Genomic DNA, 25,736 nt, shown 5'->3' with positions numbered 1-25,736 from the left:
ATCTCACACAAATTGATTTTTCCTGACTTTCCCTTTGGAGTTTTCCCAGATCTCTTATGAGAAGTTGTTTACTTTCTTTATGCCCTTTGTTCATTTAAGTCCCTCTGTGTCAGGAAAATGGCATGTCACCTTTAGAAGATAGAGATTCAGAGAATAACTCGGGGTGGGAAGGATTTCTGGAGGTCACTGACCACATATCTGCTCAGGCCATCACATTCAGTTGAATTCTGAGTACTCTCTAGGATGGAGAGTCCACAAACTCTCTGGGCAACATTTGTCATTGTTTGATCATCTCACGGGGAGAAAAAACTCAACATTTGATCAGAATTTTGTCTCCCTGTTGTGACTTGTGTCTGTCTCCCTAACCCTCACACCTCAGTCAACACAAGAGAAAACAAAAATCCTTGGCCACATTTTGACTGAGACAAGGCAGCCAAAGGATGTTACAGCTGCAGAAGGAATGCTCTCATGAGGAATTTCCAGTCTGGGAAAACCTGCAGTGCCTTGTCTGAGGCTCATCTGAAGGTTAAGGCTCCATATGCGTTCTCTTACTAGTTTCCCAGGGAACTGTTTACTTTTTTTTTTTTTTTAACTGCACCTCTTTCTCTGACCTTCTGAGAAAAAAATATTTGCAACCTTCCTGACACAATGAAATATGAAGCTACATTAACCAGAGGCAGCCACTGTATGACGATCACAACATTTACATTGCATACTTTTTTTGACCCTAGTGTTCGCTTTGTCAGAGATACATTAATTACTCAAAACTTGCATCATATAAGTGAGCATGAACATTCAGGTCAAGATAAAGCCTTGAGAATGTTTTTCTTCATTTGTTTTGCAATATACTTTCATTCTTGGGAATTAATCTACAACACACGGCAGGGCAAAGAGCTAAGCTGCAGAAAAGCACAATAACAGTAGCAGAGTGCTTTATGATAAGGGAAGCCAAGTATCTTAGGCACAAAGAACTCTAACACTATTGTCAAACAGATCTTCAAGAAAACAACAAAAGTGACATTTTAGATGAAATCTGTGAGTCAGTGAGCAGTTTAAGCTTTGATTAGAAATTAAGTTGAAACATTAGTGTAAAAAAAATTCTCCAGATTTTATGTTTGATCTTTCCTTCACATTTAAGATGTAGGTAGGAATGAGCATGTTCAATTAAGTGAAGATCATGTTTGGTGCAACACTTTTTAACACAGAGTCAAGAAATTATGTGAACATGCAATCAATCATACTTTCATTCGCATAAGCATGATAATGACTATGCAATCAGGTAATGTAACACAAGCTGACACCACTTTATTCATATGTTACATCCAGCTTCACTGAAAAACACAAGGGAAAGGTTTCATATGCTGAAGAGAGTTAGTCTCTAGTCACAGCCAGAGTCTCTAATATTCCCATAGAACAGCCTATCATTAGTCTCCACATGCTTTAATTGAGAAATCTCAGCCCTGCAAGTGCCCCTTGTCCCTCTAGAAGTACACTGCTATGAGGAGAACAGGGCCGGGCCCGGAGCCCCATGGCGGCGGGAGGTGAGCAGAGCGCTGAGGGGGAGCGCCATGGCGGCGGGAGGTGGGGAGAGCATTGAAGGGGGAGCGCCATGGCGGCGGGAGCTGGGCAGAGCACTGAGGGGGAGCCCCATGGCGGCGGGAGGTGGGGAGAGCATTGAAGGGGGAGCGCCATGGCGGCGGGAGGTGAGCAGAGCACTGAGGGGGAGCCCCATGGCGGCGGGAGGTGGGGAGAGCATTGAAGGGGGAGCGCCATGGCGGCGGGAGCTGGGCAGAGCGCTGAGGGGGAGCCCCATGGCGGCGGGAGGTGGGGAGAGCATTGAAGGGGGAGCGCCATGGCGGCGGGAGGTGAGCAGAGCGCTGAGGGGGAGCGCCATGGCGGCGGGAGCTGGGCAGAGCGCTGAGGGGGAGCGCCATGGCGGCGGGAGGTGGGCAGAGCGCTGAGGGGGAGCGCCATGGCGGCCTGCCAGGGCCTGAAGGCAGCCTGCGGGAGAGCTGCCGAGGGACTGCAACAGGGCAAGAGTTAAAGGAGTCAGTCTTAAAGAAGGTGGGTTCAGGTTACATAGCAGAAGGAAATTCTTCTCTGTGAGGGTGCTGAGGCACCTCCTCAGTTTACCTTCCTCTAATTTGCAGGTGGATTGTTACTGGCTATGCTAGCCCATAGAGCCCAAGGAAGGTGAGACATTCCCTTACTCCTAACTTTAACTTACTGAGCAGGCTGCATGAGGAGAGAGAAGGACAATTTACATTCTAACACAAAAGGAGGGAACCAAGAGACAGATTATTCAAGCCCAATGTTACTATTGTTTAAGTCCCTGGTCACCAAATCTCTTTATTGCCCTTTACTTAAGGAACCTTTCATTACAATGCTCTAAAACATCATAAAAGTGAATTATTTCATGTAGCAGGAGAATGAGCTCAGCCTGGTGTCATTGTAGGCAAGAGCTATTATGTGAGGCAGAAAGGGCAGTGGGTCATTGCTGTGCTACACATACACAGATTAATAGAATAGTTAAGACTGGGAAAGACCTCTTAGAGCACCAAGTCCCACCATTGACCACTGCCAGTTTCAGCACTTAACCGTGTCTCTAAGCACCATGTCTGCATCAAAAAGTGATCAAAAACTTTGGGAACCATGATTCCATCACATCCCTGGGCAGCCTCTTTCCATGCCTGACCACCCTTTCCTGACAAAGATAAACACAAAGTATTTAAATGAAAGGAAGAAACTAGTAGGGAGAAAGAAAAGAGGAGTGCAAAGTATCATGCAATAAAATGGAGGTCGAGAGCTCAAAGAAGCTGGCTAAGCACAATAGGAGTTGCAGCCTGAGGTGTAGGAAGCAAAAGCAGTGATAAGTTTACTTAGAAGAAGGAGCCAGATCTATTCAGGAGAGGGTCACATTTACAATGACAGGGAGAATTTTTTCCAATCCTCTGTTCGCATGCAGTGTCCCGACTTACAAGAAGGGGTACAAGTGCCCACTTGCAAAGTTATCCTCTGCTGGGATGCTGCGTTGTAAAAGAATGTTCTGCATGTGGGCTTTAATAACGCTTGTTAAGTACCATTACAGGGAACGTGATCCTTTAATATGAAGGCTTACTGGAACCCAGCATCTGTGTTTTCTTCCCTCCTAGCTGCCTCCTACTAAGTTCTTTTTGGAAGTGCTTACTTATGTACTCAGGTACCTGTCAGTAATCATAACCTGGCTTCCAATCTCATAAAAGAAAACTTTGCCATTTTCAAGGGCTTTTGATAAACTACAGTATAAGAGGGCAAAGCAAATGGCAACAGAGCCAGAACAAGCACTTTTTGTGAGTGACCTGTGCTGCTACTGCTAACATGACAACATTTTGTACCAGCTAGTGCATTACTGAAACTAGTCCAAGTTCCCCAGTTGTTCTAAGAGAAATTTAAGTAGGAAAGCAGTACTTTAGGCGTACTGTGAAGAAGGAAAACGTTACACTCAGAAGCTTACGGCATGAGAGGAAGGCCAGGGTTTTAAGTGTTGACAGCACATATTGTCTATCTGAAAGGCATGAAAGTGCAGGGTAGTGCAACCTATTCACAGAGAGGAGGAAAAGCATAAAAACAGAGATAGATCATGCACAATCAGTAGAAGTTATGCCACTGTTTTCTGGTAGCCCATAAATACCTTAAAAAGTATGCCAGATGCTTCTTGAAGAATCAACAGCTTTGTGAAACACATACACACCATGGTCTTTATTGGAGGCAACAGAGGGGGTTGCTGAGGGGCTGCAGCTACATCCTGCTGTTGTTTGGGTCTGGAGCAGCTGCAGGTCTGACCCAGTGCTTCTCACACGTGGCATGGTTATCTCCAGAGAAGTGTCTGGTGTGGGACCCTGCTGGAAGGGGAGCTCTGCCTGCCTCTGTGCACTGCCTCTGTGCTGTCAGTCCCCACAAGCCTCATTTTGTCAGCTGAGGAGTGGTTTTTGGTGGGCCACCTGTGCAAGTTGTAGTGCGGCTGTAAGGATTAGCAGCAGGCCCTCTCCATGGCAATCCTGCTGTGCAGAAGGGCAGAAAACCCAACTACATACTCCTCATAATGGCTGTCCCCTCCCTCTGAGTATGGCAGCTTCCCCAGAGACTGCTTGCAGGTGTCTCTCCCCAGCCCATACCAGATAAAGGCAAAGCAGAAATTGTGCACGCAGCAGGCCACTTTGACTGCCTTTTAGTTATCTCCCAGGCAGACAGGGCACTGGGAGTCTACTGCTGCCTTTTCTGACCCTACCATGGGTGGTTGGCTTAGGCTGTCATCCTTCACAGCAGTCACGTTTGCGCACAGCTTCCTTGACACCCAGTGCTTTCCCCTGACAAGAGAGACATGCAGACTGCTGGGACGTGTCTGGCAGAAGGGGCACATGGGCTTGTTCTCTGCCCACGCAGGATGCAGAGGTGGCAGAACTGGTAGAGTCAATGCATCACATCGTTGGCCTCCTCCCAGCTGTCCAGGAAGATGGGACAGTAGTTGTCCAGCTCCATGGCCATGCTGTCCATTCGCTGCAGTGGCCTGCAGGGAGCTGGTGATGAGTGGCTGCCTCTCACTGCCTCACTGCCACCGCAGTAGTGGGTGTCGCGCTAGCAAAGGAAGAGGCACCGTAGCCATCAGTGACCTGGAGAGGGGTGATGGAAATGCCCAGGTCCTTGAGGAAGAAAAGCCTCACAGCCTCCCAGAATGAGATGTCCCCTTCCAACTTACCTCTGCTGCTGTGACTGTACCTTCTGGGTGTCCTGCATGCTTGAACCTGGCAGGGAGGGGGAAAATCCTCCAGCAGCTCTGGGACTGGGCATGGAGAGCTGCTACCAACAACTGTCCCCAGCAAGGATGCCTAATGTCAAGTTCAGGCTTCCCCTGGTGCAGCTTTGCACCATCCTTATGTGGCCTGTCACTGGATGCCAGTGAGAGAGATCAGCACTTCCTCCATGCAGCCAGGCAGAGGATGGAGGAGCACTTAAGATGCTGCCTTTGCTCAGTGCCCAGACCTCTGCCCTCCCCCATGCCAGAGCTGCTAGAGCAAGCTGAAGGTCCCTCTGGAGCCTGCATGCCTTGCATTTGTGCCCACTGGAGTCCATGCACAGAGGCTGTGGCTGCTGAAAAGCAGCAAGATCAGGGGCTGTTTTAAGATCAGGCTTGTTGGGTTCTCTGCTGGAAAGCTGGTGCCCAGCAGAAAGGCCTGGCAAGAGGCAGTCTTGCAATATAAAGGGGAAGTTCTGGACAACTCCTCAGTGCCAACAGGGCATCTTGATGTAGTTCTGGCAAGGGCCTTCAAAGGAGTAGAAGGCACCCATCATTGCTGGAGGGAAAGCCCATGAGGTGACAGTGGTTCAAGTTGAAAGGGACCTGCCAAGGTCACTTGTCAAATGTTCATGCTCGAGGAGGCTCATGTAGAGCATCATATCCAGGACCCCCTCCAGACAGCTTTTAATATCTCCAAGAATGTAGAGTACAGCAGCTCTCTGGGAAACCTGTGCCAGTACATGATCACCCTCATAGTACACAAGTATTTCCTGATGTTGAGGAGGAATGTCCCCTAGATGTTTCAGTTTGTGCCCAGTTCCGTTAGTCCTGTCACTGAGTGCCACTGGAAACAGCCTTTTCCCCTTGACTTCACACTATCCCTTCAGGTATCTGTACATCTTGAGGACATCTATCCATAGCCTCCTCTTCCACAGGCAGAAGAGTCTGAGCTCTCTTCACCCTTGTCTTACAGAAGACACTCCAGTTCTTTTGTTATCTAAATGCAGCCTTTGTCTGCACTCTCTCCAATAGCCCTGTTCTCTCTCCAGTAGTGGGGAGCCCAGAACTAGGAATTGTGCTTCAACTGTGGCCTTAGCAGTGCTGAGCAGAGGAGAGGGATCACCTGCACATTGTGAAAAAAGTTGATCAAAGACCTACATGAACCAAAGAGTGTCATAATTTGCAATAACACTCTGATCATGTATCCTTACTTCAGATAGCGTGGAGTTAATCTCTCCTCAGAAGATGGGGTTGAGACTGTCTGTCTGGTGTTTAATCTCCAGCCGGGCTTAAAACCACAACATCTTCATCAAAACTGAGCATTAAGAACAGTAAGCCTTGAGTGGAGTAGTAGGATCAGTATTGTGAAATGAATTGAAGTTTTTCACAAAATGTGTATGGTCAAATTCTTAATAGTGTACATGATAAAAACTAGCATAAATTCTTCCAGAAATGGCATCTGATAAGCATATTGTGCCCATAGGAGAGAGTATGAAAAAGAGAAACACAAAAAATTTCCAATTAGGTTTTATACATTGTGCCCATTCTTCCCAGCTGACTGTCCCTGTGTAGTCATAATTAAGCACAAAGGTCTTCATGAAGCAAATAATTGGCATTTAAACAATTTTGCCATTCCAGATAGCCTCCAACTCCAGTGAAAACATCCCTCACTGTCATCCCCTAGCTCACTCTTGCAATAACTAGGGCACAAATGTACCATTGCTTGGAAAAAATTTTGCTCCCTCACCCTCCCAATACTTTGCCAGCAAGCTTGGAAAGCTGTAGTGGAACTGCCAGTGTCAGTTTACCTTAAGCATAGTTGGCAAGAGACACTTTCTGTAGTTCCCTCAGAGGAAAGAAAATGAGATTTCAGAGATCATATGCCCAGTGACCATGCTCTACTAGGATAGAGTTTCTCAGCAGCAATCTCCTACTACAGCTGTTAAAATATGAGTCTAATCTGATGATAAAACACTCTGAAAGATACACAAACTTGAAAAATGCAGTAAGGATTCTTCCAGTTCCTTAAGATTGGAGGACATATTTTTCCTGTTCCTATTTTAAATAAATAACATCTTTAAAAATTTGCTCTTATCACAGCAGGTTTTTCTGAAATCCTGCTAGGGCATGCAGAATTTTACATTGAAACCTTCTCTGTTAAAAAACCTGAATAAATAGCAGTCATGCTTTAGTGGTTTTGAAAAATCAGAAGTCACTAATTGACCTTTGGAAATAGAGTTAGGGGAATCCACCGGACAAAAAGGTAGAAATAGGAGTGAAAAGTGAGCATTTAGATTATGCACAGAATCTAGGAGAGAGAAAACCACTATACTTAAATATTACCAACCATGGTGACAGTGAGAATTTTTTGAGGCAGGGGATAAGGGACAACAGGCACAAACTGAAGGAAGGAATATCCTCTATCTGAATAGAGGAAAATCATCTTCACTTTGAGGGGGATAAAGTTTTGGAACAGGCTGCCCAGAGAGAATACAAAGTCTAATTTATCTGAAGATAGCCAAAGCAACTGCTGTAGGGAAACCTGCTTTAACAGAGGTGTTGGACTAGGTGATCTGCAGACATCCCTTCCAACCCCAAGCATTCTGTGGTAGTAATGAGTTTGCATGGTAATGGTATAACGTAAGATTCCCATTCTTGCAACCTGGGTTAAATTCCCAGCTGGTACACCAAAAAGGCCATAGTGGGTTGACCCTGGCTGGATTCCAGGCCCCCACCAAAGCTGCTCTGTAACTCCCCTCTGCAGCTGGACAGGGCAGAGAAACTATAATGAAGGGCCCATGAGTTGAGATAAGGGCTGAGAGAGGTCACTCGTCAAATACTGTCAAGGGCAAAATGGATTTGAACTGTGGATATCAATTGAAATAATTACTAAAAAATCAGACCAAGATAATGAAAAGCAAAATAAATTTTACAAACCCTTTCCCGCCCCATCCCTCCCTCCTTCCCAAGCTCTACCTCCTCCCCTCAAGTGATGCAGGGAGACAGGGAATGGGGAGTACAGTCAGTTCACCACATGTCAGTCAGTTCATCACCTCTGTTCAGGAAGAAGAGTCTTTCCCCCACTCCAGCATGGAATCTCTCCCACAGGAGACAATTCTTCATTAATTTTTCCAGTGTGAGTCCATCCCAAGGAAACAGTTCTCCACAAACTGCTCCAACCTGGGTCACTGTTCCACAGGGTGCAGTCCTTCCGGCACAGCCTGCTCCAGCATGGGTCCCCCACAGGGTCACAATTCCTGCCAGGAGATCTGTTCCAGCCTGGGCTCTGTCCATGGCCTTCAGGCCCCTGTCGGGAGCCTGGTCCGGCACAGGCCTCCCGAGGGCTCCCAGCCCTCTCAGGCATCCGCCTGCTCCAGCCTGGGGCTCCTCCATGGGCTGTGGGTGGATCTCAGCATCCCCATGGACCTGCATGGGCTGCAGGGGCACAGCTGCCTCACCATGGCTGCACCAGGGGCTGCAGGGGAATGCCAGCTCTGTGCCTGGAGCACCTCCTGCCCCTCCTGCTGCCCTGACTGCAGGGGTCTGCAGGGCTCTTGATCCTCTCTCACTTCACTCTTGTCTGTCTGCAATTACATCTGTGCAGTAACTTTTCCTTAAATGTGTTATCCCCAAAGCATTACCATCAAGTTTGATTGCCTCAGCCTCATCCAGCAGGACATCTGGAGCCAGCTGGCACTGGCCATGCCAGACATGAAGGAAGCTTCTGGCGACTTCTCACAAAATCCAGTCCTGTAACTCCTTGCTACCAAAATCTGGCCACACAAACCCAACACATTTTGATATTGACAGACAATAATGACAATTGTACGTAACATATGCCTGTGTCTCTTGATTAAATTTTAAAGATTTGAAAAGAGAGAAAGAGAGAGAGACAGAGAGGGAACAATGGGGAAGGGAAACTTTTACCAGCTATATTTTAGTTTGGTTGCAACAAATTTTAATTTTACTGTCTGTAAATAAATAGCATTATAAGGATGCAGCAAGAACAAGTTATTATCCTCCAAAAGTTGTTCTTTATACTTTACAGTTCCTGCACTTGTATCCTACTGCCTTTATAGTGTTTCAAAGCTATTAGCTCCTAATTTCCTTTTAGGACAATAGACTACAGTAAAGGAGTACTAGCAGCAATGACACTATATTCTAAAACTCATACTTTTTTTTTAATATGGTGTTAATCTCTGAGAAAGTACTTTATATGTAATTGACTGTCCATTCCAAACCCACAGTAGTTCTGTTGAAATGGTCTTTTGGCTTAACTGTATTTCCTAAAATTATTATGAGACCTGTTATCCATTGACGTATCATTTTAAAAGAACATCATGATATCATTTAGGCAAAACTGCAAAAGGCTTTTTCTCTGATTATTGATAAAGTTTGTCAAATCAGTCAGTCTAAGAGACAAGTAAAATAGGTTCAGTCTCCCCTGACACTTCCTCTTGTTCCCAGCTCAGCATGTTGGCAGGGTATAAGTAGTGCCACTGGGGTTGTGCCCAGAGAAGACATGCTCTCACATACTAAGCAGGACACAAAACCCAGTACACAGCTCCCTTGATAGAGGTGATGTGATCAAGTGCTGGCACAGGTCATTAGCCACACCACCTGAGATCTTCTCTTTAATTTCAGACTTTTCCTCAGTCAAACATAGTCTAGGATTTACTGTAATACTTGGCAGCATAGTTTGGGTTGGGTTTGTCTGAAAAAATGTCCTGAGAAAAACATGGTCCAGCCTGCAAAAAATTACATTTAAGCAGAAAAATAAATCACTTTTATGTTCTCTACAAAGAAGTCTGGTATGTTCAGTTCTTCAAGAGAGAACTGCGTATTCAGAAACAAAATAATGATGAAAAAACAAAATAATTCATGAAAAACAAATTAATAATGATCACCATAGAGGCCATTTATCTAAGAGACTTCTATATGTAGATCAAAATGATTGCAAGAACTTGCTGCCTTTTTGCACCATTTGAGGATGACCCTGCAGCATGTTTCTCTTGTGCCTGTCCTCCCAAACTGCTATTTACTCCCTCAGTATTTCAGTTGTCATTGGTTTCCCCATCAATCCTGGATTTTCAAACTGATGTTCCATTTCCTAAACACTTTCTCTCTTTGAGTTTGCTTCTTAGAGAGCCCCTCAGCTGCGTGAGATGAAATGCAGGCTGGAGGAGGCAGACACCTTGGATTGCCTTTTTTGCCCTCCCAGGCTGGAGAGTGGGAGTGTCACCCAAGCAGTGTGTTTGTGTGCATAGCACTGGGCAACCCAGCCCTGATGTTTGCTCCCATAATTTCAAGTTCTCTACCCCATTGGCAAGGCAAAAGATGGCAGGCACACATACAGCCCAGTGATTGTCCTGTTTTTTTTGTTTCTCTGGTCCCTGTAGCATGGGTGCCATGTCCCATACCAGCCCAGTACTTTCTGTTTCCTTTCCCAATACAAACAGGGATATCAGCTTCCTCCCAGCCAGCATTCACCGTAGCTGCCAGGGAGGTTCAGGGTGTCAGGAGGTCATGGAACAACTATGGGAGGAGCAAGGTGGTAAGCAGGTGTAGGAGAAGAGTAATTTCCAGTGGGTTTGGGAAGGGTGACCGTGTGGTCTGGTGGAGAAATCCTGTGAGGATTTGCACTCTCTTACGTGCAGTATGGGCTCTTCAGCCTGTACTGATCCTGTCAGCTTCATCCCTTGTGATGGGACAAAGCTACCTTTGCTGCTCTGCTGAAGGTATCAGATTGAGTTTCCCAAGAAGCAAATTTGGCTGTGCCTACATTACTAGGACGCCCTCTCCCAGAGCCACTCACTGTATTGCTCCTCCATCTTGTGGCATCCCAACCCAGAACTTTTTGTACCTGACAAGAAATTAAGTCCTAAGAGCATGATTTTTAGGTAAGTTATTATCACTTTCTTCAGCCTTCGATTCATATTTCCATTATCTCCCTGCTTACAAACAGGCTGCCCTGTTGTTTAAAAAGTGAAGTAATTTCATCAGCATTTCTGGTGATACATGATCTATTCAGCTATGGCTGTCCAGCTGTTGTGAACTTGGTTGCCACTCAGTCGGTATTTAATTTCAAAGTAAGCTACACAAATAGCTCAACTGATACAAAGAGGCAGGAAATAGCAATAAAATATTCTTTGAAATATATTAAAGAGACCTTGTTTGTGACAATGTCTCTAGAATTAGAGTCCTTAAAGAGTTCATTCCTATTCTTTAACTTCAATTCTCATCACCATTTATAAGTATTCACCATAACAGATTGTTTTGCTTTATCACAGTGCTGTCAATAATATGAGGAAAATTAAAACCCTGTACTGTTCTGTCTTGGTGTGAAGATGATTCTATCTTCACACCAAGACAGAACAGTACAAAGAATAGCAAAGAATTAATTGAGTCAGTGTTTGCTTTTACCTATCGCATGAACTATTTTGAAAATACATGCAAAATGACTAAACTATTTTCAGAAAAAAATCTTGATCATCAGCAAAACTTGTTGAATTCAAACTGTAACCTGAGCCCACACAGCATAACCATACCAGTTATACATCTGAGGCTTCCACACACTACCTCTGAATCTTATTTTAAGTTTCTCTGGAGTTCTGAAGTTCCTGTGAGTTCATTTTGTTTGTTCTCTTTTGCTGACAGAGTCACCAGTCCCCCTTACCAGTTTGCCAGGTTTATGATCCTTCTTCAGTGTACAGAGATACTGCAACAATAGGAAAACAATTGTATTCCCAGTGGCAGACCTGCTCCAGGGATGGATCTACCTGATCCACTGGCCCTCATGGACTTATTAAGACAACTGGGGTAGACTTTGGGATGTCACAGTTTTCTTTTGTGTGCCTTTGTCCATAGTCAGAATTGGGGTGGAACTATTTCTCACATTCTCATCACATTGATAGTATCTGCAATACCAGAAAGAAAACATAGGGTCTTTTTTCTTTAGTCAACTTCTATAAGGGCTCTTCATCTGAAAGTCTTGTTACAGGAGAAATGTGGTTTGTTACAACACAGAACTTTCAGAAATAGGCAATCAGAGAAAACCTGATACAGTTTGCCCCACGTATTCTCAAAGACATTTGTTCTGTGTTCTTTACATTTGTCTAATATAATGTGTATATAAGCAAAAATAGTTGTCTGCCAGAGCAATGAAAATCAATAATAAAGAGATGCTTCTGTTAATTAACAGCAGCCTACAATTAACAGCCATTTACAGCCTGCTTCCTTTCCCATAGCATCTTGCAGATTTAATTCAATATTCTTACATATTTGACTGAGATAGAGAGCATATGTTTTATCCTGTTTCGTTACTCTGCACACACTGTTGTGTTCACTCCCCTACCTTTTCCTTTCCAGCTTTTTGCAGAGACACAATCTGTTAAATATTTGCAAGAATAACATATTTACATGACTAAAATCTAAGTGCCAGTGTCCCTTCCTCCTTGTTTTCTCAAGTGCTGTCACACATTGTCACATTTTTGTCGTTACGCTTTCTTAAAGGCCTTTTTTAAAGTGGGACAAAACTCAGTTGGAGAGTTGTGTTTCCAGGAGACAGCAAGAGGTTATTGTTTCATAACAGATGTGTTACATTGCCTCTAGCTTTTCTATAACATCCTTGTAGACTATTCCTGACATATCCTAAAAGATAGACCACATTCTACCAAAACACTTATAGCTAGAGATAATTGGAAGATTTAATTTGTTCTAGACAATTTTCAGTAGAACTCTATACAGGCATCCTCTCCTATTATTTTTGGACCAGGTTTTTCTAGATGTCAACTATAAGCTGAATCATTAGTTTGGAAAAATACTCTCAGACATACGCTTTTTCTCTAACTGCCTATGTTTTAAAGCCAAGTTAGAATTTTGAAGCAGCTCTTTCCTCTTTGGGCGACAATGCACTTTTCATCTGAAACCATGTTTCACCAAGTAGATCTAAGCTTGAAATATCTCGATTGCACAGTTGTTATTTTGATTGGATCTTCAAAGTGATGTGAAATTAGATATTATTCCATTAGTGATAGGACAAGAGGGAATGATCTTAAATTGAATGACGGTTAGTTTGGATTAGATATCAGGAGGAAATTCCATACCATAAGGGTGGTGAATGCCTGGAACAGGCTGTCCAGGGAAGTCATAGATGGCCCATCCCTGGAAGTGTTCAAGACCAGTTTGGACAAGGCTCTGAGCAACCTGGTTTAGTGGAAGGTGTTCCTTGTCCGTGGCAGTGGAGCTGGAACAAGAGGGTCTGTAAGGTTCCTTCCAACCCAGACCATTCTGTGATTCTGTGATTAAAAGACATTGATGGATGTTGGTGGAGTGCTTTCTTCAGTAGATAATACAGATAGTTTCAGTAGGCTTAGGGTGACAATGCACTTTTCATCTGAAGCCATTTCCCATTTCATGCTATAACATATTTTGTTAGTAGCAAATTCATGGAGCTTACTGCACATATGAAGGTCTAATCCTGATAGAGGATGATGACAAAGTAAAGTAACAAAATTGATGTCATCAGGACCCAACTGAATCCTTGTGTCTGCAAGCTGTGCACTGGGCTGATCCAGAGGTAAGCAGCTCTTAGTGGGGCAAAAGTTGGACATGTCCTCCTTCATTCTGCCCCTCTGATGTATTATCTGCTGTATGTCCAGGATCCTAGATTTGTCAGAGAATGGTGTAGTAATAATGGTGTCCCACCAACATACACCCCAAACCATGCCTCCTCTGTTGAGTATATTTCTTAGGCTAATATCACCAATGAAGAAAAGCAACAAGTATTTGCAACCCAAGGTTACAAATTCCTCCTATGTGTGCCAATATTAGACCAATTCTGTTTTGTGTGCTGCAGAAAGTCAGTCCCTAACAATTTATCACCAAGTAGCTCAGTTTATAATATGGTGTGTTTTGTTTCTGCATGGCTGTCTGTCAGGTAATCTTGCCATCCTAGAAGAACACAGAATCCCTTCTGAGGGCAGAAAGAATAGCTTCCCACCTTGGGAAATGATGCTGAGTGCTACCTGTGGCATCAAACAAAAGATTCCTCGTTAGACAGTAGGAGAGTTGATGTGACAAAAGGCCATTGAACTCAGCTTGCAGGTGTCTTTTCAAATGTAACATCTTTGGTTTGGTAAATAGCAAAGTCTTTAAGAACTGCAGATAAAAAAAGACAAGAAAAATTACAGTAGGGTTACTTACTTTTTCTTAGTTATTTAATTTTGTTTTATTAACCTGTATAAAGGTTCATTAGATTTGTTCAATCCCAGAAATTTGAATAGGTGCTGACTGTTAAATTTATCAATGGAAAACAAATATGGAATCACACTATACTAGTGATACCACAAGACCTTCAAAGAAGCATAACACCTAAATTTCCCAAGGGCATATGTCTTTAGAGACAGAGCATTAAGCTTTCTAAGCAGAAACTGATGATCACCAGTGGGAGCCTTGTAAAAGTGAAACTGCAGTAGAACTGCCAAAGCAAAGGACAGACCTTTTCTATAGCACAGCTCGCTAGGCCTGTCCTTTCTTTCCCACCTGTATTGCAGGCAATCCAAGTATCAGTTCAGGCCAAATTCTCTGTGTGTGAGTGTAGATGAACAATCCCAGTCTGTATTTTCTTTAAATTTTTGATTAAAATCTCTGATATATTCTTTCAGAAATACTATGTCAAATATTTTTTCTTGAAGGACTCAGTCAAGTATGAAAGACCTTCTGAAATCAATACTTTCTGTACGGTTCATCACCATATGAAATACTAGCATATGGAAACAGATCTTCTCATGACAGAATACAGTCTCTGTTCTTGTTTATCATCATATTTTCAGCTCTGCTGCATATTCAGAGTGCTGTTTTGCCTTAACTACAGTTAGCTTTAAATCTTTTTGAAGCATGGTCTTGCCCTTCTAATACTTTCTTTTACTACTTAGCCTTTGGCTTAATTAGCTATTAACAGGACAACATTAGAGCTTGGACTAGGTATTGATTCTTGTAGGGTATTTATTTGGGGTTTTTTGTTTTGTTTTTAAGTGTGTATGGGACAAACAACCCAGACATGGAAAGAAAAAAATAAAGCAGGACAGGTTTAGAACTCTGTACCCCATTGTCACACACTTACAGAAGAGCAGAAAAGTAGGATTCAGAGATATAGAAGGAGAAAAACATGCACTATATAAATTAAATTGAGTTTGGGCTTATGCATTCTGTCCTACTGAATGACTTCCAGCCCTGGTAATTGTAATTCATTTCCTTTCTGCAGGGTGAAAATTGCCCAGTAACAGCAAGAGTGAAAAGGTGGGTCATTTTTCTACTTTTTCACAAAAGGCCTCTTAAGTTATTTGAAATGACTAGGTCACAGTGTCTGTATTGAAATACTCCAAGTATCGCATTCATTTGTTTGAAACAGGAATTAAAACCTCAGACAGTGATTAAATTGGATGAACATTGATCCCTTGAAAGACACCCCTTCCCTGCATCACTGCCATGACCCCATACCACTCACAGTTTCATAACCAGACACAAAATTACTACACAAAATAGATGGAGAAGGGTCATGCACAAATAATCCTTCAGCTGCCAGAGTCCATATTGCAGAGGTAATGCTTAAGATCTACTTGCATTTACTACAGCCTTAGAATCTGCATGAAGAACACACACTGGGGTTAAAAATCTATTAACATTTTTGTTTACAGTCAAAGTAAATGGATCTTTTTCCAGTGTGTAAGTGCACTGTGTTCACAGTGAGCTATGGTCAAGAATGTCCCCTTATTTTTGTCAATTTTTAACCCAAAGCATACACATTGAAGCTTAAATTCAGAACTGAAGTTTGCCTTCCATGTTCTTTGTACCTAACTTAATTTTTTTAAGTTATTAGGCAGAAATTTATGCTTTTCTATTCCTAAAATGCAGGGTTTTTGCTTTTTAAGAACTAGAACTTTTATCACTTTCCATTGAAATATCTGCAAAGCAAAATAGAAGGAAGAAATATGTTTACTAGCCAATGGATAATACAGATACAAAGAAAGATAGACATTGCTTGAACTTTTTAGGTTATGAGTGGAAGCTCACAGACTGTAGCATCACGAACTGAACGATGTTCCGAAAGGATAGGTAGACTAGTTACCATTTACACCACAAAACAATCACTTGATACCATATACAGTTTGACAGGGCATTGAAGAGTCAAGATTCAACTGTCCAGCTCCTTCATTCTTAAAAGCAGGTAACAAAAGAGAAAAATGGAAAGAATTTTAGATGGAACAAGGCAATTTTTGTATGTCAGAAGGCACCCAAATTTGCTCCACTTACTTTTGTTAGGTAATCATGAAGAATATAAAAAACCCAGTCCTTTCTGCTCCAGCAGTGTTGAACCCTGAGATGTTTTCAGACTTATAAGCTGTCACTGTTAAATGTTGTGAGCATTTGCAGACCCACTACCAAGAAGTTGTGGAGGAGAGACAACAGTAAACTCATGCCAGCAGCAGCCAGGTTAGAAAGTTCTGCCCTGGTTTGTTTTATATTTGGATGACTCACATCCCCCGGGAAACCACATCAATGAGAACACAAAAAAGAGCACATATGCCTATGTAGATGGATAAGTATAACAACACTTGTTGGTCAAAACTTCTCAAATGGTAAGATAATTTCTATACGATTAAAGTAAAAGTTATTAAGAGACAAAACTGCTGGGGGTTTGGACGAAGTGGTCTTTTGGGCTATATAAAAGAGTAAGCAGCAAAGGGCAGGACTTAATGCTAATTTGCCATGGAGCTGGAAAATTTTAAGGACCAGATTATTCAACACCTTTGGTAAAGACTTAGAAGAGTGGTTTCTAAAAAGGATGGTTTCTAAACAAGTTACTTAACTATTTGTAGTAGGGAAACGCCATGCCATTGGCAAAGAACGCTGTAAAGACTTAACAAAACTACAAAAGTGAGGCCATATGAGCTCCAGTTTGAATACATATAAAGCATCTAGGCAGAAATAACCTAACCCAGAGGTAGCAGGGCAGAGAAAGGAGATCACAGAATCACAGAATGGTGTGGAGTGGTAGGACACCTTGAAGATCATTTACTTCCAACCCTTCCACTAGATGAGGTGGCTCAGAGCCCCATCCAACCTGGCTAATCACCTTTGATAGAGCATCCACAGCTTCCCTGGGCAACTTGTTTGACTGATTCACCACCCACACAGTAAAAAACATTTTCCTTATATCTAATCTAAGCCTACACTTTTTCAATTTGAACCTATTCCCCTTTTGCTTTCACTACCTGCTCTTTTAAGCAGTCTTTTCCTATCTTTCACATAAGTTCCCTTCAGGAACTGTAAGGTCACAATTAGCCTTCTCTTCTCCTAGCTAAAAAAAACCAGTTCTCTCAGCCTTTCTTCACAGGAAAGGTGCTCCAGCCCTCCAATCAACTTGGTGGCCTTCTCTGGATTTTTCTCGCAACAGTTCCACGTCCTCCCTGTGCTGGGAGCCCAGAGCTGGATGCAGGTTCCAGGTGGGCTCTCCCCAGAGCAGAGCAGAGCAGAGGGGCAGAATCCCCTCCCTCCCCTGCTGCCCACGCTGCTCTGGATGCAGCCCAGGACACGTTTGGCTCTGTGGGCTGGGAGTGCCCATGGCTGGGTCATGTCCAGCCTCTCACCCACCAGCACCCCCAAGTCCTTCTGAGCAGGGCTGCTCTGCATCTGCTCATCCCCAGCCTGTGCTGATAGCAGGTTTTGCCCCAAATCAGATGCAGCACTTTGCACTTGGACTTTTTAGATCTCATGATATTCCCATGGGCCCACTTCTCCAGCTTGTTCAAATTCCTCTAGAAGAAATACTGTCCTTCAGGTGAATCAGTGCCACCACTCCACTTGATGTCAGTTGCAAACTTGCTGAGGGTGCACATGATCCCTCTTTCTATGTTATTGATGGAGAGATAAAATAACGCTGGTCCCAGTGTGGATCCTTGAGGAGCACCACTCATCACAGATGCACATTGGGATTCTGAGCCATTGACCACTAGCTACTGGATGTGACCACACAACCAGTTCCTAATCCTCCTAAGAGTCTGCCTGTTGAATCCATTACTCTTCAATTTTGAAAGAAGGGGGGAATCATGTCAAAGGCCTTACAGAGGTCCATCTAAAATGACACTTGTAGCTCTTCCCTTATACACTGACATAGTTACTCCACTGTAAAAGGCTACTGGTTTGGTCAGACAGGACCTTCCCTTGTGAAGCTGTGTGGGCTGTCTGAAATCACCTCCTTCTCCTCCATGGGCCTCTTGACTGGACATTATTGCACTACTAGATTTTGCAACTTCATTTTTAAGAGAACAAACCCCATTGCCTTTAAAATCCTGCATACAGTGTTGTCAGCTTTGCAAAATGTATGTGATAAATTATTTCAAAGCCCTGTGAGATGCAAAGTGCTATATGCTGAGGAGACAGAGAAGAAGCAATCAATTTTTCTGCTCAAAGCTTAATTTAATTTAATTTAATAATAAAAACCTCTTTACACATACTACTAGCAAGGCCATTTTTACAAGTATCCATGTTATTCCATCATACTCAATAATTGTATTTACTCTAAACTGAAGTCAAGCTACTTGTTAGAGGTTTGGTCTTTCCCATGTGATATCTCATTATGAAATCAATCCAGAGGACAGTGGATGAGCAGTAGCGATTTCCTATGTAGTGTTCCAGCACTGGTGAATTTCTTGCTATTGCCCCTGATGAAATGTTAGTCATGTTACTTCATTTTAGCTAACAAAGTACAGAAAACTTTCCATACTTCTAAAGTCATGAAACCCAAAATCTATTTAGAAGAGAGCTCCACGGTGCTCTTTAAGATTTTGGGAGATGCCAAGATGGATACAGCAACCTCACAAGCAAGTGTTACTTCACTATCCTGTCTGGAATGGACATAAGGAACAGGATTCCTTTCTCACCATGCCTCTGTGACTACATCTGTTGTAATTTGGAGCAGTTTAATTGACTGAATCTGATTACTTTTGTTCAGTGCATCTCTTGGTCATACAATATTATTTATATATTATTTATGACTATTTTACCATTACATTCTCTATATAAAGCCTGCTTATTTTAACTCTGTGTATTAAATATTTTTAATATGCCTGTCAGATTTCATTACTTTGAGAAAAGAACAGTGTTTCCCATCTGAATAAGCAAGTAGAAGAGGTTTAAAAGGTGTTTTCAGCTGAGCAACAGTGAGCATTTCCCACGATGCACCTTTACCCCGTGCCAGGTGATGCTCCTAGCTGAGCTACAGTGCAGTTCACTCTGCCTGCCACAGCAGCCTTCATTTTATTTTGTGTTTGTGCAGCACAGACTGTGAGAAGTTAATGCACCATTCCAAGGTTCACAGATGCTATGGTAAAGCTAATTGGTTACCTGCAGCAGCTGTCACCATAATTAAAAGAAGGAATTTCTTTTTAATACTTTTTTGTCCAAGTTTATTTGATCCCCTACGAGTGTCCTCTGAGAACATATAATTTATAAATTTTTCCCCAACTCTTTCACTCAACTCAGAGTGCCTGCTGCCTTGGCTGATAACAAGTCATTGCTCCTGACCTGCAGCAATCTGCAATATGCAGGAAGTGAGTAAAGCAGATGTAAGCTTGCTGAGAACTGCTTTTCATCCTCCTGTCTGCTAATCCTACCTGATAAGATCTGCTGTTTCTGAGCACATGCTGCTCCATAGTTTCCAGCCTGAAGAAAAATTTATGGGTTCTGTAGTCATAAATTTTATGTAGCCATATATGCAGGGAGAAGCGTGTTATAGGCACATTTTGAAGAGTGTGCACACACAGAACATTAGTACAAAATCTTGTTTTATAAATGTCATAGGAGGAACATGCAGTTGGCAGTACCTTTGAGTGCTTGAAGGCTATGTTGCAAATATGAGTCAACTACAGTGCTCTACTGAATTGCTACTCTGATATCTGTCACACATTCAGTATCAACCTATATATATGAATATGAAATTTTAATTGGGGGCAAAAGTGTTTGGGTTTCTTTTTTGAAAGGCATTTTAACTAACTATATAATGCCTTTATAATGCCTTATTATAACTAACTATAGCCAAGAGCCCAGATCTGATCTGGTATTTTTTTTAACAAAACATTCATTTTCACGGTGCTGAAATTCAACAATTGCTCCCACTGAGAGGTATCTTTTCAGCAAGTATGTATCTGCCAGCTATGACATGAATTATCATACCCTCTGAAAAATTTAAATTTTGGACCATTCAAATGGGATAAACATACAGTAGCTCAAAACTTTTTCAGTGCTCACCAGGCCTTTCCAAGACCTCACAACCTGTTAAAATTTCATACAAGATCGCCAGGCCATAGATGTAATCTAGACTGGAAATATCCTAAAGTACCCAAAAAGAAAGGTAAAATAATGGCCAAGAATGATGGGGGAAAAGGGAGCAGCAGAGTAAAATAATGCACATTACTGACAGCTTTGACTTTATCAACCTTCCTGTAAGGGCCCTAACTTCTAAACAATTTGAAAAATACATGGAAGTGCTAAGCATTTCAGGTCCATGCAAACCTGTATTTTTTAGCTTCTCATTGCACAAATGTTAAAAACAAAAGTTCCAGAAATCTTCAAGATTTTAAAGGTCTGAAGAAAACACCACATATGGCTAGATTCATGCTAAAAATAGTGAGAGGTAACAACATCTGTGCCTGTAATTGCTGCCAAAGCAGGCAACTCCATGGTATCTTTCATATGCCATCCAGGTAGCAAAATACAACTGCATGGGATATGTCTCTTAAACAGTGAGGTAGACATTTCTAGCAATATTAATATCAATGAAAGATATTTTTGCAAATCTACACAAAAATATTTTAGAAGCCTTTCCAATACTGGCAATACTTCTGCCAAATTTGACGAGTGAAAAAAGCAAATATGTCTGAATCAGGCTTTGTAAGAAGATAATATGATACACTATCCAGCCCAGAAAAGCTAAATGGCTTACCGAGATCACTGTAAATTCCCATTTTGCTGCCCTCAGAACCCTTCACACCACTCTCAGCTCCTACTAACCCTCTGAGCCACCATCCTACTACCACTTCATTGCTCATTTTGCATAAATTGCTGAGAAGCTTGGCACAGTTCTTGTCTCAGACTTTGAAAATGGCTAAGCAGCCACATGCAAATGAACAAGAGGAAAATTTAAAGCATTCAAGGAGTTTGAGCCCCATGTGAAATCCCACCACAGGAAATTGCTACTTAATCACCACTGTAGTTCTTACCACTACTTTCACAAATATTTTCTCATTCTAAGTCAGCAGGAGTTTAATTTATATCTTTAGTTCGCTTTATACTCATATATACATACACATATACATATACAATGTGTATACAAAATTTTGATACTTGATATTCCCTGTATTTGGATATTCTCCATATTAGCTTCTTTGTACATATTAAACAGACCCATCACGTAGACCTGGAGGAATAAATCTCCTTTGCTTTACTCTGCTCTGCTTTTGCATCATTGTACGCTGAGCCTATAAATAAAATGGTAGGCCGGTATTACCACAAGGGCTGATGGACATTTTACAAAACAGTGATGTTCACAGTCAGGCTTAAATTAAGAAGTCAAACTCATCATCAGTTATTTCTGTGTGAAAAGTCAGGTCACTATGACTCCTTTTTTATCTTCTTATGCATTAGCAGGAATTAACCACATTAATATTAACAAGTCTTGAGATCCAGGAGCTCCTTACCAGCTTTTCCAACAGAGGTTGTAGACAATTTAAGGAGAAGCTATTTACAGCATAAAATAAATGGAAAGTTCCCTTGCAGGCAATACATGAAAGATCCTGCTTCAACTTCACATTGTTTGCAGATCACGTTGGCTTGAGAGATTGTTCATTCACTAGCATATTTCATGTAAAAGCATGCGCTGCTGTTATCACAGCATTTCCTAAAGCTGAGGTGAGGGCTTCAATTATGGCACTGATATCACAGTTGGCTCAAGGTGCAAACGCGTGCCCCTGTGAGATAACTGTGCACTTGCAGGGTACACTTTTGGTGTGCAGCAAACTCTTAATTAAGCTCTCTGCCCAGCTGCTCACCAACATGAGGAGAAAGTTCACTTCAGACCATGGGAACATTTTGTTTTGTCCATGCTGGGACTGCCTTTTGGAGTGTAGGTTCTGCCAGCCTTCACTCAGCAGTCACAGTCATCAGGGAACATTAACCTTTTGTAGGCTGTAAACAAGCGCTGTACACATGCCTTCCAAAGTATTCATTTGGCTTTCAGGCTGGAAAATGCCATTGTATTTAAATCATTGGCACTGATCTCATACAATCTAGGTATATACTGTCAATTTGGTTTAATTCTTCTCCTGATTGATTTGTGCTTTTTAAATTTATGTTACAAGCACATTCTTGAATATGAAATACCACTTTTTGAGGTAATCAGTCCAGTACACAAAAGCTTACCAAGAAGTAAAAACAGAATCTTGAGAAATGGAGAGTGATTTTAAAGGCAGATTTATATGTTAATATTTGTCTTAGATTTATTTTGAAATTATTTTTCCACATTATTATTTGATTAGCCTGAAACATTTTATGAAGGCACAGAACATAATAGTTCTACCTAAGCAAGAACCAATAATAATATAGGATCTGACAATTATAATAATTGAAAAAGAACTGAAGCATTTTCCTTCTGGCTAAGAACACAGAGGAAAGGTAGCTGGGAGCATGCTGGACTTAAAATCTGGGTTATAATCATAACATAAAATGAAGTCAGATAATGAGTTAAAGAAGCTTGGGCCTTTGGATACAAATTACTTTAAATACAATAAAAGTTTCTTTCAAGTTCCAGATTGTCTATTATTTTAAAAGATCATGCTTTAGCTCTCTGTGGTAAAGCATCTGAAATATGAGAGCATAAACCCAAGTGGATATCTGGACAAATTTCATGATCTCTATAGTAATCTTCTTGTAAAATAGGGACGCAGGAAACAAACTTGTGGGAGCATCATTAAATGTCCAGATGGTAACACACAGTCAGATGGAATATGCTATGTTATTTTTAATTTCTGCTAGTAGGAATACTAGAGCTCAGAGTAGTCTGGTAGCATTTAACAGCATGCCCTGAAAAATACACCTATTGAAATGTTGCTGTCTCTTTTAAAAATATCTCTGGTGCCTGCAAAACCAAACACTAAATTGGAATATGCTATCTGCATCCCTGAGAACAAAAGAAGGCTTGATTTGTATGAAGCAAGACTGAGCAAATTAATTATAAGGAAATAGAACTTTCAAGACCCTCAAAGCATAATGAAGCTTTTTCATGGTGAAGGAGGACAGGATCAGAGAGGCAAACAGAGAATGCTGCCTTATGTAATTTTATTAACTACATTATATTAAAAGATAGGAAGTTTCAAAATACACAATTTGCCTGGGAAGTCCTTATAAAAAGCTGTAATTATATATAAGAAATTGAATGAAAACCTTGTCCCATGAGATTTGCAGTCAACTTTCTCAATAAAATTAATCTATAGTATCAACAGATATACTTTCTCATCAGTATCGGAACACCTGACTCAAGCTTTTGATATTCAAGGTCTTGCAAACTCATTCCACCAGGACAACTGGATGATACATTTGATATGGTTGCAATCTTATTTATTTTAAAAGAAGCTAGACAATGTACAATTTTTTCAGGGCACTAGAAATTCAAAAATAGACAGTAGTTTCCTTGTCCAGAGGACAAATGTTCTTTGAGAGTCTCAAGTGTTCTTCTGTCTGTTATCACACCCAAAGCTTTCAGCTTTTACTCACTGCCTTCTCTTTCTGTGTGCACTTTTGTTGTGTCTCTTTTGACTGTGCCTGAGTCTCTCAGGCATAACCAAACACACACAGACATGTACACCTGACTGCACATAAGATTCCTCTAATGTTCCAAATGTATCTGTTCCTGCCCAAAACCTTGCAGGGGCCCAGACGACTTCCTTCCTCAGCCTCCTCACAATCTGCATGCAGGACCATTAGTGTATTCTGGAAGGGACTGACAAGGAACATTGAAATGACCCTGAGATTAGAGCATGGTGCTAATGACATCAGAATTGTGGGTTTGATCTCTCTGTGGACCACTCATTTCATATGAACCTGATGATCCTTGTGAGTCTCTTTCAGTTTAGAATGTTCTGTGATCTGCAAAGTCCAACTGCTGGCCCTGCATAGGACACCCCAGGAATGTGCTTGAGAGCATTGTCCAAGTACTTACTGAACTCTGTCAGGCTGGTGCTGTGACCACTTCCCTGGAGAGCCTGTTCCAGTGCCCAATCACCCGCTGGGGAAAGAACCTTTTTCTAATATCCAGCCCAAAGCTCCCCTGACTTGGCTTCATGCCATTCCCTCAAGTCTTGTCATGGTCACCAGAGGAAAGAGATCAGTGATTGCCCCTCTGCTTCCCATTGTGATGAATTTGTAGACTGCAGTGAGGTCTCCCCTCCATCTCCTCTTTCCAGGCTAAAGAAGTCAAGTGATCTCAGCTGCTCCTCATAAGGCTTCCTCTCTACATCCTTTATCGTCTTCAAGTGCTGCAGTCTTTTATTTCAGGAAGTAGTTTGGTTTTCCTTTCACCTAAGTTCAGAACCAGGATAAGCTCTATGATGTGCCATAGAGATGTGTGAGAAATGGGATGGGATGGAGTATGAGAAGGTAAGACAGGCATATCTGTGCAAGATATGCTACAGTGCAGCAAGGAGGGGATGGAGACAGCCCTGTCCTGCTTGACACATCAGCTGGGCTTATTTTGCAGTCAACACAGATGTGTACACAGGTAGGTGACAAAGGTACATAGTGCAGGTACACACGTTCATCTAAGTTTTCTTCTACTCATTATTTATTAATTACTGTCCCCTGGAAAAAAAGTTCTGGTGCCTGTTTTGCTGTTTTATATGTAAAGTGTGTTTATCATAAAGCAGTCTCATTTGCAGCTTAAGATTTATTGTGGCACCTCTGCTTCCTCCTGCTGTTCAGTACACTATTGGTGTATGTGTCCATACACTTGTGCGTGCTGTCTTGGTGCAATCAGGTGGTAGAAGCTGTTAGACAGAGGATAAGAGCAGTTTCCAGAGAGCTGCCGTAGCAAATACATATTGGAAATCAAAAAGGTTCTTAGACAGCTTTTTTATAGGCTTTGAGTTATTCTTATTTTGAACATCATTAAGACCCTTGCCTGACCAAAAATGTAACTCCAAATCCAGACAAGTTCCTGAATGTAATTGCATAGTTATACAGGATTTCTTTCTATTAACAAAACTTTGTTACAGCAGCTAGTTAAATTGAAGCAGCGCTTTATGCCCAGATATATTGCACTGTTAATGCTACTGACTGTCAGTTAAGCTTCACCTTCCTTATAAATCTATGTATTTCTTCTCAAAACATTTAACAGAAAAAAAAAAGATGAGGTATTATTTGGCTTGTCTAACAAAGCAACACAAGTTCTGTAACCTGAGCAACAGTAACACTACCTGAAACATGTCAAGTGAAGAATCAGAATCAGCTTTCTTTGAAGAAAAATTATTACTTGTATATAACTTATAACTTTATTTATTACTATTCTCATTCCGTGATACTGCCTTTGTTCTGTGAATACAGTGCAAAATGGTTAGGAAAACCAAAAGAAAAAAACCTTAACACTGACAGATTTCCTAAGAAGGTCAAGGAAAATAGGATGTAGTCCGTCCACTGAATACTCCTTATTCCCATGTTGCATATCTTCTTCAGGACAGGACAGAACAGGAGGGATGCTGAATTGCTGCAAAACCCCTGTCATCCCTGCAGCTGCCTTCCCATTGCTGCCAGGGTAGCACACAATGTGTGTTACACAGCTCACTACTCTCTGCATAAAACATCCTAGTCAAGAGGTAGGCTGGCAAGCAAATGGATGCCAAGACTGATTTCTGAC

At 41.9% G+C, this 25,736-nt stretch overlaps 1 long non-coding RNA gene across 3 annotated transcripts in view; it reads left to right on the top strand.

Moving 5' to 3' along the window:
* Positions 1–1,380: 1,380 nt before the first annotated feature.
* Positions 1,381–25,736, top strand: part of LOC134432211 (uncharacterized) — a 97,459-nt gene continuing 73,103 nt past the window's right edge. For all 3 annotated transcript variants that reach the window (XR_010031263.1, XR_010031264.1, XR_010031265.1), the window contains exons 1-3: positions 1,381–1,541; positions 2,151–2,193; positions 15,039–15,073. This is a non-coding gene — a long non-coding RNA (uncharacterized LOC134432211). The remainder of the gene's footprint in view (positions 1,542–2,150; positions 2,194–15,038; positions 15,074–25,736) is intronic.

The sequence above is a fragment of the Melospiza melodia genome, chromosome Z (genome assembly GCF_035770615.1).
Source record: "Melospiza melodia melodia isolate bMelMel2 chromosome Z, bMelMel2.pri, whole genome shotgun sequence".
Lineage (NCBI taxonomy): Eukaryota > Metazoa > Chordata > Aves > Passeriformes > Passerellidae > Melospiza > Melospiza melodia.
The sequence above is the reverse complement of the archived record's forward strand: the minus strand, read 5'-3'. Positions and strand labels throughout refer to the sequence as shown.